The 16,687-nt window shown below is 50.6% G+C and overlaps 1 protein-coding gene across 1 annotated transcript in view; it reads right to left on the bottom strand.

The window, feature by feature from the left end:
* OPCML (opioid binding protein/cell adhesion molecule like) overlaps positions 1-16,687 on the bottom strand; it is a 297,434-nt gene that overhangs the window by 150,624 nt on the left and 130,123 nt on the right. The gene's annotated exons all lie outside the window — the stretch shown is intronic.

The following is a 16,687-nucleotide window of genomic DNA, read 5'->3' as shown; positions in this document are numbered from 1 at the left end:
GGAAGAAAACTCAGGCAGCACCAGGGGTGGAAATGTCATCAGCTGAACCAACACAGGGAGCAGCTGCCAAGCATTTCCCGTCACTGAGGAGGGTATTTCAAATGGCTTCCCCTCGTCTGCCACAAGCCAGAGTCTTTTTGCTTTATATTTCAGAGGTGCTGGGGATAATAAAGAAGAAAGAGTCTGAGACCTTGCAGAGAGGAGCCTGGAATGCTCCAAAAATGAGGATCAGAATTAAAAATATTGGTGATAAATTAGACTAACAATAATAATAAAAAAAAATCAGTGAGATGAAAGTCAATAAAGACAACTACAATAAAGAGTAATACAGTGAGGATGAAGAAATCAAAGGCCAGGTAGACGGCGGTGCTGTGGTGCAGGGTGTGCAAACAGACACTCAATAACCAGGTAAACACCAGCAGGGCTGAGAGGAGCAGCAGGCTCCAGTTTGGGATACCACTTCCCAAGGAAAACCACACCCCTAGCAGGAATGAATTGAATTGGGAGAATGTGAGTTATCCTCTTCTTGGAAATTCTGAGAATGAATTAAAGATCTGCCTGAAATATTCTTGACCCTTTATTAGCGAGATGCTGGCTGATCTCTTGATCATCACAACAAACAAGAGATTTTCTCTCTGCTGCCTTCAGCAAGTCTGAACCATGAAAAAGCTGAGTCCTGCCTTCAACAAGGTCTCTATAAATCCATCCTAGCAGCTGGTTAGAAAGCGCCTACATGTTTAAGAGCTGCTTTTGCTGCTAAATGCCATCAAAACATTGTTACAAGAGAGCAACAGGTGGGGAAAGAATTAAGGGTTAGACAAAGTTTGGGCTGATATTTTCTAAGTCAGCTCTGAGACAGATGTCCTCTTCTTATTAAAATTAATGGGAGCTGAGCATCCCCATCTCCCAAGTGACTTTGAAAATCTCAGCCTCACTCTCTGTTTCCTGGCCACCTCCTTCCTTCCACCCCAGCGCTGCCAAGAGAACCAGGGTCACAAAAAACAACATTTGCACCAGAATAAATTACTGGGTTGGGTTTTTTTTTCTCTCTCTCTTCACTCACCTCCCTTTGATTCTGCTCGCTCTGTAATTTACATACATATAACTAATTGCACATTAGGAAACAAAGGAGGGGAGGAGAGATGAGAGCTCAGATCTCCTGCAGTCCAGGTTGGATGCGCACCTATCCCAGGGACAGCCCTTCCTACTCGACATCCACAGGGCCAGCAACTCTGCTGAGGGCATCCATCCTTTGTCAGCAAAGCAAATCCCACCTGCAAGCCCACAGCCCCAGCCCCAGGGAATCACATCAACCAAGCCCAGGCAATGTGCACGGATCACAGCCAATATTATTCATGAGCAAATGAGATCCCAAACGCTGCCCGGCCAGTGAATAGACCGGTAAAAAATGCACTTGGCAGGAGGGAGTTCTGACACAGCTCTTCATAACCAGGAGGAAAATGCACCAAGAAAAAGAAGAGTAAACAAACTGATAGACTTCTCTGCACCACCTGCCCTGAAGGCACTAAAATATTCTCCATATTATTCTGAATAAGACGGACAGGAAGTCACTCTGGCCCAGCTGTGCTGCTGTGGATGCTCAGAGCTTCCCATAGAGCTGTGGGGTGATGTGGGGCATCCCACACAGCCAGGCTCTCCCATGTCACCTCAGTGGACACCTCAGCTGCCTGGTGTGGAGCAATTTTTCAGGTAAGCCCTGTGGGATCATCTGCCCAAAGATACCCTTCACTGGGTATGGGTCATGGAACCATTAAAAGCCCCATTGTGCACCCAGTGCTAATAAAATCACATTAAACACGCCTGGAAGGACTGCAGGCCTCCACATCTGCTGCAGCTGGAGTAAAAGGGGCAGGACTCCCTCGGTCACCTTCCCATCCCCATCCTGTCAGGGCTCTGCAAAGGTGCCAAGCCCTTCCCAGCTTTCTTCTCCCAACCCTCAGATGGTGCAACACCAAGGTACCTGGAGACTGGCAAACACAAATCCATTGCTGACCTGCTCCAGGCTCAGCAAAGAGCTGTGAAGCTCCTAAAAGTGCTGGGAGCAGGAACAAACCTCTCCCCTGCATTAATCATTGCTTGATTTTGAATGCTTCAGGGCAGAGAGGAGGGACTGATGACCTGGACACCCTCTCTCCACGTCACCACAGGTTCCTTCCCTCTGCATCCCGTCATCTCCCAGCACATCTCTCCCAGCCTGGGGTCAAAACATCCCGAGCTGACAGCAGCCCAGAAAGAAAAAGCAAATTGGCCGAAAGCTGATTAATTCCTCCCTTTGCTTTTCCAGCCATCCTGAGATGGCAGCGAGAGGGAGAGGATGAATCACCCAGCGGGGATGGCAGTGCCCAGGTACGGCGAGGAGGAGGAGACACGCACTGAGCCTGAGTGTCACCCGCAGAAGAAACATCCTTGTGGGACTAAATTGCATTCAATATAATAAACTATCATCTTGAAACGAGTGCTCCAATTGAGTTTTGATGTAAACACTAATATTTTCTCCACTCCGCTATTCTCTTCCACGGAGATCTCATGTTTATTTCACTATGTGTCCTACCTACTATTGCTCTCATACATCAAAGGGTTCGAGGACAAGGAGCCTGATTTTGAAAACATTATTCTTTTAAAGATTTATTCGCTCGTCTTGACCACCTCCTCTGCTGAAAGGGAGAAGCTCTCCATAAATTATTTCAGTGCCCTATGTAAAACATGCACGTGCATGCCGCCCTCAGCTCAGCAAACTTTGTGAGGAGACCTCCAGCCCTTCTCCCTCCTGGTTCACGCTCTTCTGAGAGCCTTCCTTGCCCTCTCCATGCTGGACTAGTCCAATTACCACCCTAATCTCATCCTATCATGATCCCAAACAGGGAGAAGCTGTGACATACCCAAGGTCGTATAGGGACAGCGTGGCAGAGAAGGGCTCTGCAGGCACCTTGATGTCCTAACTTGCACTTCTGCCCAGGTAAAACCTGGCCTGGGGCTCAGCCTAACACCTCTAAACCCTGCTCAGAGCTCTGTGTGACAGTGGCATCCACCAGAGCCCCCACGGCCTCACTGAGAAGTGTTGGCTCTAAGCAGTGCAGACAGACACATGTCGGAGAGATGAAGAATTCATCTCCTCGTTTTGTAGCCACAGAGCCTGACTCACTCAGGGTCACCAAGGACAGCTGCAAGAAACATGAAAAACTTTGCAAAGGCCGAGTAACAGGCAGGCCTTTGAGGAGCAGCACATGCAAAATTAACCGCCTGCTCCCTCTGCCCCTTCACGGCAGATGCTGGGAGCACTCAAAGGACGCTACGTTTATTTAAAATTAAATAAAAGAAGCTAATTTTGGCATGCAAGAGCAAGTGCACCTGGGGGACTCCTTGCTTCAGGGCACTGCCAGCAGAAGAGGAGTAACGAAGTTAAGAAAGCAATTAAGAAACTGCTGCAGACACTCGGTGGGAGGTTGGCTGCTCCTGAGTGAAGCGCAGCATGCACAGTGATGAGAGGAGATTGCAGCCCTGCTTCTGCCACCCCACAAAGCAGGAGCTGGCTGTCTCTGAGCCCACCCAAAGCCTGCAGCACATAAGCAGTGCTCGGGCTTTGTCCTGCTCCTCTGAGCACGGATGTGCCCTCTCAGTCTCAGCTACTGGCCTGAAAACGGGAGGAAGCACACCCTGCCCACCCTGACCCCGCAGCGTGGAGAGCAGCGGGAGCAAGAGGAGCAGGGCATCATCCAGGGCCTCCAGACCCTGCCACGATCAGGGAGCTGAGAGATACATCCTAAACATCCAACCGAGCTTCTCCTTCTCTTCTCTGCGTCCCTGGAGTCGAGCTGGGTCTGCTCCAGGGCTCGCAGGGTGGGCGCTGCCAGCCTTTCACCACTTGTGGGATGGGGAAAGCTGCGAGCGCTGCGGAGCGTGGTGGGACAACGTGGCCTATGGAGAGAGAGGATCCAGAGCTTTCTGTGTCTTGTGTGGAGTTTTGTCAGCACCGTGTGGAGGAGCTGCAGCACTGCACGCTGCTCCCAGCTCCTCACCCGCCTGGACTCGACCCGCACGGATCCGCACGGATCGCACGTCCTGGGGCTGTGACACACCTGCCCCGTGCCACACAGGGCTTGGCACCCCGCGGGATGCCTCACACCTGCCAGGGGGCACGGAGGATGCCCCAGGACCCACGAGCTGTCTGCAAGGCACAGGGCGCATCGGAGCGAGGCACACAGCAGAGAGAGGCTGGGAATGCGGAACAGCCCTCAAGGCTACTCTCGGTCTAAAATTACCCACCAAAGGCTGCACGCTGTGTTCTGCCTCTGCAGCCCTTTGCTCCTCAGTGACTCATCGATATTTTGAGGCTGGAAGAGATGGTTCTGACCATTTTTAGTCTGGCTTTGAAATAAATGGCAAACAGCGATGCAGGGCAAACTCCCGGTGTCCAGTGCCTGGTCCATGCAGGGAGTCCATGGAGATGAGGAGAAGCAGGGCTGCAGAGCATTCCCCAGTCCCTTTCAAAGTCTCTCCTCTCAACCCAGGTGGTTTCTTTCTGTGCAGAAGCCCAAATGCAAATGGAAGCAAAGTAAAAATGTTCAAAGGCTTCAAAAACCTCTGCGCTAGATCTGGGCAGGCTCAGAGGCGCTCCTGCTTCTCTCCCCACTCACACTCTTGCTCCAGGTCTCAGCCAGAGCAGCCTCCCCTGTCCCTGGTGCTGTTTGAACACGGGCACATGCTCTGATTGCAGGCTGGAGCAAACCCAGGGAAGGAAATCCACGGCCCCCGAGGGAGGCACAACCTTGTGCACACACAGAGTGTCTGCAACAGCTCGGTGAGCTCAAGCTCAGATCACTGAGCCTTCCCCAAATCATCACTCCCAGAGCCAGGAGCAGAGAATATTCCCCCAAAAGCCAATTTTTAATCCGTCGATTTGTTCATACTGATGCAAAGGATTTGGAGATCCCCCAAGCTTTGGGGCTCTCTCTTCGGTAGGAAGGTAAAGAAAATGAAAACATGCCTCAGAGCAAGCAGAAAGACAAGACCAGTAAGATCAAAGCCCACACCAGGCTTAAACCCACCAGGACATAACTCTGTCCTTTCCCATTCCCTCTGCCCAGCCAGTGATACCCTGAAACAATCCCTGCTCCTCTGGCAGCCCAAGGGCCATGTGGGAATGGTTTTGCTTTTCCTTTCCTGTCAGATGGTCTCAGGTCAGGATTTTCTGAGCACAGGTTCAGGACTGCAGAAAGAAATCAGCTTTATATTTGTGTGCCATGGGACACTGAGTAACAGAAGGGCATTTCTGGCTCAGCAGTGGCCCAACAGCAGCTGAAATGTCAAGCACAGCTGACTTGCATGATTTTCCATTGATTAAGATGACAAAGTTGGGCCAAAAGCTTACAGAGACCGATTACAGAGACCTGATGCCATCTAATCTTTGGTTCAGCAGCTTTAGGCCTAAATCCTAGCTCAGTCTGCAAATGATCTGTGCTTCCTTGGTTATCTCCACCAACTCGGAGAATAAGCAGTCATGTAAAACCGCACACGGAAAGATGCTAAGGAATTAATGAATAAAAAAATAAACATGTGTTTTCCCCACTATGAGGCTGTTCCTTCGGAGAGAAAATAAAAAAAAAAAAAAAAAAACGGGGAGATGGAAGGAGCTCCTCCAAACACTGTGGCAGGTAAAAGCACACCTTGAGCCCCCGGCAGAGCAGCAGTGCCAGCAGGAGCTGTTTAGCTGAGGGTCTCACCCCTGTATCAACAATAAATACATCTGCAATAAATATGCAAAGTTGTAACTGATTTGCATTGACATTTGGACTGGGGGGAGAGCCGAGGGGAGAAAGAAATAAAGTCCATTACAGCGCGGAGTAATTTAGGATATTACCACCAGCATCTGAATTACAAATCTACCTCTCATTACTGGTATGTTAACCGGGAAAGGCAGCTTCTCCACAACATGCAAGGCAGAGTTTATTAGCATGAATTTGCATAATAATTAGCTCTGCAGCAAGCAAAGGCTGTTGTGCCTTTCAAAAAGCCAACTTTCAATGTCAATATCCAGCCCAAATTTCGCTGCTGCCCTTGGGCCCTCTGGCAGTGAAACCCCTCAGCCACTGCCACGTCCCTGGTACCGATGCCTGGTGGGATCCAGGGAGGTCCTGCCTCGTCCCAGAGGTGCTGGGAGGCACAGGAGAGCTCCTAGGGAGGGGTTTGGGCCAGAAAACCTCATTGCACAAAGAGTTTCTGCATTGGATGAAGAGTCCCTGCATCCCATGAAGAGTCTCTGCACCCCACAGAGAGTCCCTGCATCCCATGGAGAGTCCCTGCATCCCATGGAGAGTCCCTGCACCCCACAGAGAGTCCCTGCATCCCATGGAGAGTCCCTGCACCCCATGGAGAGTCCCTGCACCCCACGGAGAGTCCCTGCACCCCATGGAGAGTCCCTGCATCCCATGGAGAGTCCCTGCATCCCATGGAGAGTCCCTGCACCCCATGGAGAGTCCCTGCATCCCACGGAGAAACCCTGCACCCCACGGAGAATCCCTGCACCCCATGGAGAGTCCCTGCACCCCACGGAGTGTCCCTGCATCCCACGGAGAGTCCCTGCATCCCATGGAGAGTCCCTGCACCCCACGGAGAGTCCCTGCACCCCACAGAGAGTTCCTGCACCCCATGGAGAGTCCCTGCACCCCACAGAGAGTTCCTGCACCCCATGAAGAGTCCCTGCATCCCACGGAGAGTCCCTGCACCCCACGGAGAATCCCTGCACCCCATGGAGAATCCCTGCACCCCATGGAGAGTCCCTGCACCCCATGGAGAGTCCCTGCACCCCATGAGAGTCCCTGCATCCCACGGAGAGTCCCTGCACCCCATGGAGAGTCCCTGCACCCCATGAGAGTCCCTGCATCCCACAGAGAGTTCCTTTCCCTGCTGCCTTAGTAGAGCTGCTGCTGGATAGATACAAGGAGCTCCCGAAATCCCCCTCTAAAGCACCTCCATCCCGTTGCTCTCCAACAATGCCAGGATGAAGAAAAGAGGGTGATCACAGAGGGAATTGTGTTTGTTCTCCATCGACCCAAGCTGGCTGACAGAAGGATGATACTGATCCAGCCTGGCATTTTCCAAGTAGCCTTATGCCAATCACAGACTCTTTACTAACCAGAATGGAAAGAAAAAAAAAAAAGGCAAAAACATGAGGCTATTTTAGTCTTTTTGCTGAAACTACAAGTTTCACCTTCTAGGGCTCTATCTATAAATATATATCTATGTAGGTGTGTTTCAAATGCAAATATCTCAATTTGAACAAGCCAAAGAAAACTCACTTGCTGGTGGAAGGAGACTGCACTATTTTGTTTCTCCAAATGTTTTCTTTGAATTTATTTATTTTATTTTTTTTCACAGCTTTTCAGCAGAAAGGCTTGCCTGGAAAAACTCACTCTCTCCAGTCCCTGGTGCTGCAGGCAGCCTCCCTTACCTTGCATGATCCAAGCTTTCTGCTTCAAGAACTTCTGGGGACACACCAAACACACTTTGCTTCACAAAGGACAGAGCTGCTGTTCCTGCTGTTTTAAGGCCAATGTGCCTCAATTTCCCCCAAAATGAAATTACTCCCAAGCAGGGACTGAGCTGATCATTTCTAGATAGCACCATCCTGTGCTGGATTGAACTTTGCTGTTTTCAACACAGGAAAATCCTTATGCCAGCTCTAAAAAAGACAGGAATTACCCAGCTAAGCCTCAGATCTGCCATCTCCAGGCCTTGGGCTGCAAGTCCTGCTCTCTGCAGCCTCTCCCCGCCGAGGCACACACAGCTCCTGACCAGCAGGAGCCGTGACGCACCAGCTTTGCCTTTCAGCATCTCTCGGTGCTGGAAATAGACCTCTCAGAAAGAGCTTTTTTTGGCCTGATGCTGTCCCCAGCCCCGTTTTCACCAGAAACCCTTTTAACTCACCATCTCTGGGTGTCAGCGGCCTTAGAAAGGATGAAACTGCTTTGGAAGATGCAGCAGCTCCTGGCTCTGAGATCTGGGTCCTACATACCCTTGAAAACCACATCTCAGAGGAACAGCACCCCTAAATACATTCTATTCTGCTATTATTTCAGGCAAGCATAAATAAGGAGTATAAACGGAATCTGAGCAGCAGCAAATAAACCTCGGCACTTCTGAAAGATTAGGAAAAAGAAATGATGCACGTTTGAACCACTCAACATCCTCTCAGTTAGCAGAAGGCTTCAGAATTCCCTGTCCTCGAATAACAGGAGGGGAATGAAAGGAGGAAAGTAGGATGCACGTTCTGAGAGGGCGGAATGAGGCAGCCGGGATGAGCTGGTGCTGGGGAGTGTCGGCATTCCCCGGGCTCTCCAGGAGGGGCTGTGCCGGCTGCAGATCGACGCGAGGTGGAGCTGCTTTCCCAGGCTCGGGCAGGGATGCGCGCCGGGATGCGAGCGGCGGGCTGGGACGGGGATGCGGCTGTCGGGGCAGGGATGTGGGACAGGAATGCGGGTGTCGGGACATGGATGCAGCTGTCAGGACAGGGATGTGGCTGTCAGGACAGGGATGTGGCTGTCAGGACAGGGATGCGGCTGTCAGGACATGGATGCGGCTGTCAGGACAGGGATGCGGCTGTCAGGACAGGGATGAGGCTGTCAGGACAGGGATACAGCTGTCAGGACAGGGATGCAGGACTCAGGACAGGGATGTGGCTGTTGGGGCAGGAGGCAGGTGACCAGGCAGGGTGCAGGGGACCAGGCAGGGTGCAGGACTCAGGACAGGGACACAGGGCAGACATGCAGACATGCAGACATGCAGACATGCAGACATGCAGGGATGCAGGGATGCAGGGGTGCTGCTGTGTAGCCAAGGACGTGACTGCCCGGGCAGGGATGAATGGCAAGGATGGGGTCGCTGGCACAGAGATGCAGAGCAGAAGGGCAGATGTGTGGTTGCATGGGCAGGAATGCAGGAATGCAGGAATGCAGGGAAGATGGGGCAGGGATGAGAATGGCCAGGGCAGGGATGTGGCTGCCTGGGCAGGGATTCAGTGGCCCAGGCAGGGAATCAGCTCCTGGCACAGGGATGCAGAGTATCCTGGTGCATGGGCAGGAATGCAGGGCAGCAGGAATGCAGGGCAGCAGGAATGCAGGGGTGAGAGCAGACAGAGCAGGGATGAGAGCTGCTGGAGCAGGGATGCTCCAAGGCCTCTCTCTTTGCAGCCCCTCACTCCCTTGCGCTGCACCCACCAAGGAGCAGATGAGGGAAGTGCACGTGGGAAGAGCTGGCAGGAGCCAGCACAAGTTCCTGCAGCTCCTGGTTTTCAGCTCATTTAAAGTCTGTTCATAGAGAGAGAGAGAGAAAAGGGTAAATAACTCTGTTCCAAAGCACTCTCCACCTCAAGAGATTTGCTCTCGAAGAAGGAAATGCTGAGGTTCAGAGAGAAAAAAAGTCTGCTTAAAAGCTGAACAAGTGAAAAGACATCATAAACCATATAAACACTTTTCTTTTTCCTGTGCAAGTCAAATATTTGTTCCCAACTTTGGCTTCTAAACAAAAGTTAGGGAAGCTGTTCCTATTTTTTTTATGAAGTTCCACTATACAAGGCACATGCCATGCATGTTTTTCCTTTTGGAAAAACACGGAGCTGAGGATCCAGCAGAGCTCATCAGCAATCCAACACCCATGTGTGCAACCCCAGGATAACAAACCCAGACAGGAACGTGGGGGGAGAAGTGAGGAATGAACATTTGGAAGAAGATGATTCTGTAGTGAATTTAAAAGGAGTTATCAGCTGCTCCTGGGTAAATCAGCTTGGCTAAGATAAGAACCAGAACAAATACTTATTCTAAATTTACACTGACCTAAACCTGAACGCTTCAGGGTTGAATAATTCTGGTGAACTATATATTTTTGTGAAATCATTTCCTGGGCTTCTTGCATGGGTTGAAAGAGATTTAGCTGGGAAGGATAAATCCTGGCTGCTCATATACTGTTGTCAAAGGGATGGGAAGGAGACACAGATACAAACACTGATAGATGGCAATAAAAAAGATCTTTATAGTGGTGCAGTTTGTGCTGTTTCATTCTGGCAAAACTAGAGCAAGATTTCTCCAAGCGATTTTTAATGTCTCTTTGTTTAAAGGGCTCATCCAGCAAAAAAAGGGTCCCAAATTTTCAGAAAACCCTTTCATGACTGCTCATACACAGACAGGCCTCCCAAACCATCACCTCTTAGGAGAAGTCTCAGTTTAGCTCCTTGAGATGGGGTCTCCCAGGAAGGGTCACCCAGGAAATTCAGCAGAGTTTTCTACCACGCAGACCAATTTGGAGAGCCTTAAAAACATTCCTCAGCTTTCCTGCAGTGCCTAAAGACAGAATCAGACCTACTGCCTGCACATCTGGCTAGGTGGGGTCCACATCTGTCCGTGCAGCTCAGGCTGTGCTGATCAGCCCCAGGCACTGGCCTGCAGCAGGTATCGAGCCAAGGCTGGAGCCTGCATCCTAAAGGAAGCACATTCCCACCACCACACCAACCACCACCCCTCAGGACAGGAGTGCTGCTGCCTGCAAGGACCCAGTGCTGACACAGTCCTTGTTGTGTCCTACAGACACAAAATTGTCACCTGGCAGAAGGCACAGAAACATCTCAGTTCCTGTCCTCCCTGCACTGCTGATTTCCCTTCAAGCCCCTGTAGGAGAGACCCTTTTTCACCAGGAATTGTTCACACAGGAATTTTTCCCTGCTCTATCTCCCCCTCCATCCCCAGAGGAACAAGAGCACAGGCACGGTGTCACAGGAACAAGCAGAAGCCAAGTTTACATAAACAGTGGAGAGCAGGACGTAAAGGTTATTTGTGCCTGCGGGCTGCTTGGGGAACCTGTGAAATACCGAGGGCTGACACTAGACAGAAAATTCCTGTAACGCTAAAGACTGCAGCTTTTTGAAGTCCCTGAGCAGTGCAGGGGCAGCTGAAAGCAAATGTGAGCAGCTAGAGCAGGCGGTTCAATGTTACTGAGCACCTCCCATCCCTTCCTTTATGCTGGACAACAGCCTGATCCCAACCTCAGCTCAGGAAACCTGAGCTGAGACCTCCTGTCCCAGGACAGGAGTGGGTAAAGACAGGAAAATTTATATTAATGTTGTAGTTCACACTTAAAGCCCTTTATGAGGACTAATTTGAACTCTGGGAGTTATTCACACTTTATGGCTAAGGAAAACCGAGCCATGGATATCAGGCACCTTATCCAAAGCCCCAGCAGAGCAAATGGAAGATCCAGGACTGGAGTGGATAGAGCAGCAAAGATCTCCCCCTCCCACCCCACAGATCACAGCAGGAAAGTGGCTGGTCCAGACTCCACAAAGCAAAAATCACCCAGGAACAGGCAAACCTTGCAAAGTTGTGCAGGGTCTGCTTTGTGAGACAGAACGAGTGGAGATCAGGGGATAACGATCCATGAGGAGAGAGTTCAACTCAGTTCCAACAAGATCTCCTCAAGGTCACCTTAAACCAGTCTCCTTCATCCCTCTGAACCGGGAATGGGGATGAAACTCTCCCTTTGGGTGATTTTCCTTATTCTCTTCTCTCTTACAGGCAGAAACTCCCTGTTATCACTTGCTCATGGACGATCCCGATTAATTAGATAGTTCCGGAAGCTCCCAGACTATACCACAGCAAAAAGCCAAAAAAAATATTGCCTTTTTTTTTTCATTTTTAACCCACCTTCAGATATTGGGGAGGAACAAACAATGTTTCTTTCCTAGCAGAGATCTTGCTCAAGGGAAGGCAATTGAGAGGGAAGCAGTGAGTTACAAGTGGGCCCACAAAGCAGCAGTGTTTGCATGTGTATAAATGCATCTCTGCCGGCGTGTACACACCCACATGGACTTGGGATGAGCAGGGTGGAGGTGGAGCATGTAAACTTGGGCAGAGATAAAAATCAAATAAAACCCAACCGAAATTAACAAGGGGAGAAAGCCTTTTACTCAAACAAAGAAAGTCATTTTGCAGCCACCGATTTTTCCCCCCTTCTTTTTTTATTTTTTTTTTTTCTCTAAAGCCGGCATTGTGCGGAGCACTGTTCCTTTGCGAGATTTCAGATGTTGCTGTGTTCAAATGAATCCCATTTTGTCACAATCAATGACTTTCCCCGCTCGTTATTACCTGCAGCCCTCCGGAGCCGGCGGCGCCGCTGGCAGAGCTCCAAGCGCCGGGCGGGGAGGCAGAGGAGCCCACACCTCCCCAAAAAGCACAGCGAAGGTAAACGGGAGAATGTCACCTACACCTGGGTAATTTTTAATTTTCTTTCTTTTTTCCCCCGTACTGTTAAATTACCTCCAGCTTATTTGTCTGGCTAGAGGTTAATGAAACATTAATGATGTTAATGAGCCTTTCATGCTGCAAGTTTTTTCAAGAAAGAGATAGAATGGCTGTTTTCCTTCCCTCTTAATCTTTTCCATCATTCGGGAGTTGCAGGGCCAAAGCAATTAGTGACTCAGGCAGCTCTGTCTCCCCTCCCGGTCACAGCCCAGTGGGGCAAAGAGAAGAAACCTATTAAAGCCCCTTCACATGTCCACAGGTGAGGAGCTCACGGGCTGATGCAGCCACGCTGCTTTAGCCAGAAGGCAAAACGCCATTCAGGGGGAAAAACAAGGGGAATTAACAATCTGGACCTGTCGGGAATGGTGAAGTGTCGCCATTAGCTGTGCACTGTTTGTTAGAGAAGGTGACAAGTGATTTTCAAAAGGTTCGAGGAGGTTTGGGTAGGGCTCCACAGCCGAGGGGTGGCTTGACAGCTTCCCCCATCAAACCCCATGTCGGTTTTCATCCCGCTGAGCTCTGATTTCGGGTGCATGACATCCCTCTGGATCGTGGCCAGCCAAAAAATCAACCCTTCCTTCCCAACTCGTTTGGTTTAAACACAAAAAACGTGTGAGGGGGGAAAGACACGGCAAGAGAACTAAAAAATTCAGCGCAATGGCCGCTCTCCACCCTGCTGCATCGACACCAGGCAGGATTTCTTTACCGTTCCTCAATCCCCTCAACGCAACCACAGAGTGAAAAACCCCACTGGTCTCAGCCCATTTTGCAGGTGGCTCGTCCCACACTGAGCAAGGAGGGCGGGAGGTGGGGTCCCCTCACTGCTGAGCCCCCGCGGTCCCTGGCGCAGCCCCGGGAGGTGACGCTGCCTCCGCTCCCCGTGATGGATGCGCCGGTGCCAAAGGGCGCACAACTAAATTACGAGCTGGCACTTACAAGGAGTGAGGGCTCTGGCTTGTGCTTCCATTAGAGGGTATCTATCTGCATTTAAAGCTGTGGCGCTCTGATAAGGAGAAGGGAGGAAGCCAGAGAGACCTCAAAAAATTGCCTGGACGAACTCCGAGATAAGACTTTTCAGACAGACAAAAAAGCCTGTCCTGATTTATAGAGCTTCGTCCGTCCTTGACAGTACCTCTGGAGCTCCTGATCCTGGCTGTAAAAAAAGAAAGTTCCATCAGAAATGTGTGTTCTGCCCCCAAACTATTTATCCAGACAACCTGTCAACCTACCACAGCCAGATCCTCTCTTGACACAGACAAGGCAGCAACACAATCGGCCGCCTTTTATTTTTACCCTCTCCTCTCCCCTGTTCCTGCTAATCACAGATGCTTTGTCTGCTCAATAATAAAGATCCCGGGCGCCTCAGTTTCCATTTTTTTGTTATCGTGCCTTTCACCCGGCATGTTTATTTATGACTGCTACAAAGCACTTCCACGGGAAGATGCCATTATGGCTGGAATGATGCTCCCTTGACATTGAGATCAGAATCGGCACAGGAGGCGTGCAACAACTCATCTTTATGTTTGCTTGTCTTAATTCCTTTTCTTTTACTGTTGTTATTATTGCTATTATTATTATTATTATTGTTATTTGCAGTGAAAGGGCTGCCAGGGAGGGAGAGGCAGAGGGGCACGTGCAGCACAGAGATGAAGCGGTTCTGGCTGAGGGCACAGATGGCGTGGGCTGGCTTGGATAATCCTGCCCTCTTGCAGGGCAGCTGCTGGCACATGGGCTGAACAAGGCCATCAAGAGAACAGGACCCCACACTGACAAGGGCACAGGGATGGATTTACCCTCACTCATGCTCTCCCACACACCGGGGCAGGAGCTGGCCCAGCAGAGACAGACATCCAGGGGAAGGTGGATTTTGGGGAGCTGAGGTGCTCTGCTGTTGAGGGGAGGGCAGTGCTGGGGAGCAGCACGTGACAGTCAGGGGTCAAGCTCTCACATCCAGCCACACCCTTGTGGTCAGCCTGTGCTGATGGGGTCACCAGGGTGCTCTGCTTGCTCCGGCTTGTCACTGGAAAAGAGGGGCAGGAACGCAGTGACAGTGACTTTAACCCTCTCTCCAGAGCCCCTATAACAAACCCAGCCCTGCTCTACTCTCTTCCCCTGGAAACTCCTGGCAAAGCTCACCATGACCACAGGGCAGCTCTCCAAAGCTGTGCAAGCACCCCTGAGACCTTCTCAGTCTGCTCAGCAGATGAAAATGGGGGGAAACCAACCCTGCTGCCCAGGAGTCAGCTGTCCCCTCTGCTTGCCAGCCCTCCTCCAGGCTAGAAGGTGGCCCTGGGACAGGGGACATGCTCCCTTTCCAGCGCTGTCCCCAAAGGACGGTGTGCCCTGTCTGCCACGCTCACACGAGGCGCTGGGACAGACAAAGGGAGAGGTTTGTGGGATCTGGCACCGCTTCCAGCGCCAGCCACGGCGCGTCCTTCCCCGGCACCGGCTCCCTAATTAGTTCTATTGGTTTCAACAGTTCGGCGGGCTCGGGGAATGTAATATTTAACACCCTAGAGGGAAGCCTTTCACGCCGATGCCTCTTTCATCATCTCTGCCCATCTGGTGCTCACTTCAAGCTTGCAAAGCACCACCTGCTTGGGAAACAATGAACTCCTGTGGCTCCCTGTCTCCTCCTGACTGGCCGGACCCTTCAGGAAAGGCACGTGGGAGCAGCTCTCCCCCAGGACAGGTGTCGCCTTGACACCCATGGTGCGTGTCGTGTTCACTCAAAAACATGCACTTAATGCATGTTTATGCTATTCTCATAAGGATGCTGATTCCAAGGGAGCAATTTGTCCAAGGGAGCAATTTGGCTTGCTCCACAAGAGCTCAGCAAACCCACAACACATCCATGGGAGAGGGGCAAACAGAACTCTTGTGTTCTCCCTTTCTCAGCAGTGACAGCCGCACCATCACCACCCTTCCCAGATTAATCAAGGATGGATAATTGGGTAAGGGCCATTAGGAGGGCAAGTGGGAAGGGATGGGTGGTGCAGCTCCACAGCAGCAACAGGCAGCAGGCGCAGTCTGTGTGACATAATGACACCCACGAGTGGCACGTCAGGACCCTGCTGCAGTGGACAATGCCACGTGGCCACAGGCACTGCGCCATTACAGCCTCTCTAACAACAAGACTGAGCAGAAATAGGAATTGAGGCCATAAAACCATTTGCTTTCTGCAGCCACAGCAGCACGGCTGACGTTTGGAGACACCACTGCGTCTGGAAATGATTAGATTCCTTCCAGTGACTGACACCTGCTAATAACCTGGAAGATGGGTAGAGCACACTCACATTGTCATCTCCAGCTATCTACAACTCCATTTTCCATCATCTTTGTCACTCAAGGACAGCAGCAAAGGATATTATCACTACTGGTATTGTTATTGTTATTATTTAAACCACGAAGCCACAAATCCACAGGTATTGGGCTGGGTTGGGCAGACCAGCAGATTCTCCTTCAGATCAGAGCGAAAATTATGGGGAGCATTATGTATAATGTATTTTTCAATTCAATTAAATAAGCTTCTCTTGACAAAGTTCGGTGTGTTAAGTGACAGTGGGAAGGACAGAGGGTTAAACCTCACACTCAGGGAAGACGGATGGATGGATGGATAGATGGATGGATGGATGGATGGATGGATGGATGGATGGATGGATGGATGGATGTTCAATCCCAGGGAAATAAACCCACATTCTTTCTACACAATGCTGAACTTTATTTCTGTTTCAGAGGCCTCCTGCCTCTTCACACAGACCCTATTTGTCACTCATCAGTGCTAAAAAAATAATAAATAAATACGCCAGTGCACCAGAGTGCCAAGGGCAGCGAAGTTAAAGGACATTATAACTCTTTAATTACATCAGTCTTAGAAAAAAAAGAGCTGTCATTCCCTCCTCCTTCCCTCTGGGGAACACTCGATATCTACCTTGGCCAGAACCCCCTTAGGAAAGTTGTCACAACATATGTCCTCCCTGTGATTCATGCCAGGGATGGGTTTAGTCCTGTATTAATATTTCCTACCCACTATTTACTGCTGCATTCCCACACAGATGCACACAAACAAATGCCTTTCATCTCCTGCCTTCATAGGAGGGGGGAAAAAACCTTAGTTAAGCTTTCAAGATAAGGCTGTTGTCTGCAAGTCCCTGGGTTTAGCCAGGAGGGAGGATTTTCTTCTGAGAGCACCTTAAGGAGGGTTTAAAAACATGATTGCAAGGAAACAAACCCTCGAGGGGCGAGGGGCGGAGGACCCTGCCCTGGGGACACTAAACACAATCAGTCATCACCCCCAGCTTCCCACCACACACAGCCCATCATGTGCTGCTCTACCATGCCAAAAGCCATCAAAGAGCACCCAGAGAGCTCTGAGAGTTTCT

Source organism: Prinia subflava, chromosome 22 (assembly GCF_021018805.1).
Source record: "Prinia subflava isolate CZ2003 ecotype Zambia chromosome 22, Cam_Psub_1.2, whole genome shotgun sequence".
Taxonomy (NCBI): domain Eukaryota; kingdom Metazoa; phylum Chordata; class Aves; order Passeriformes; family Cisticolidae; genus Prinia; species Prinia subflava.
This window is presented reverse-complemented; position numbering and strand designations above follow the sequence as displayed.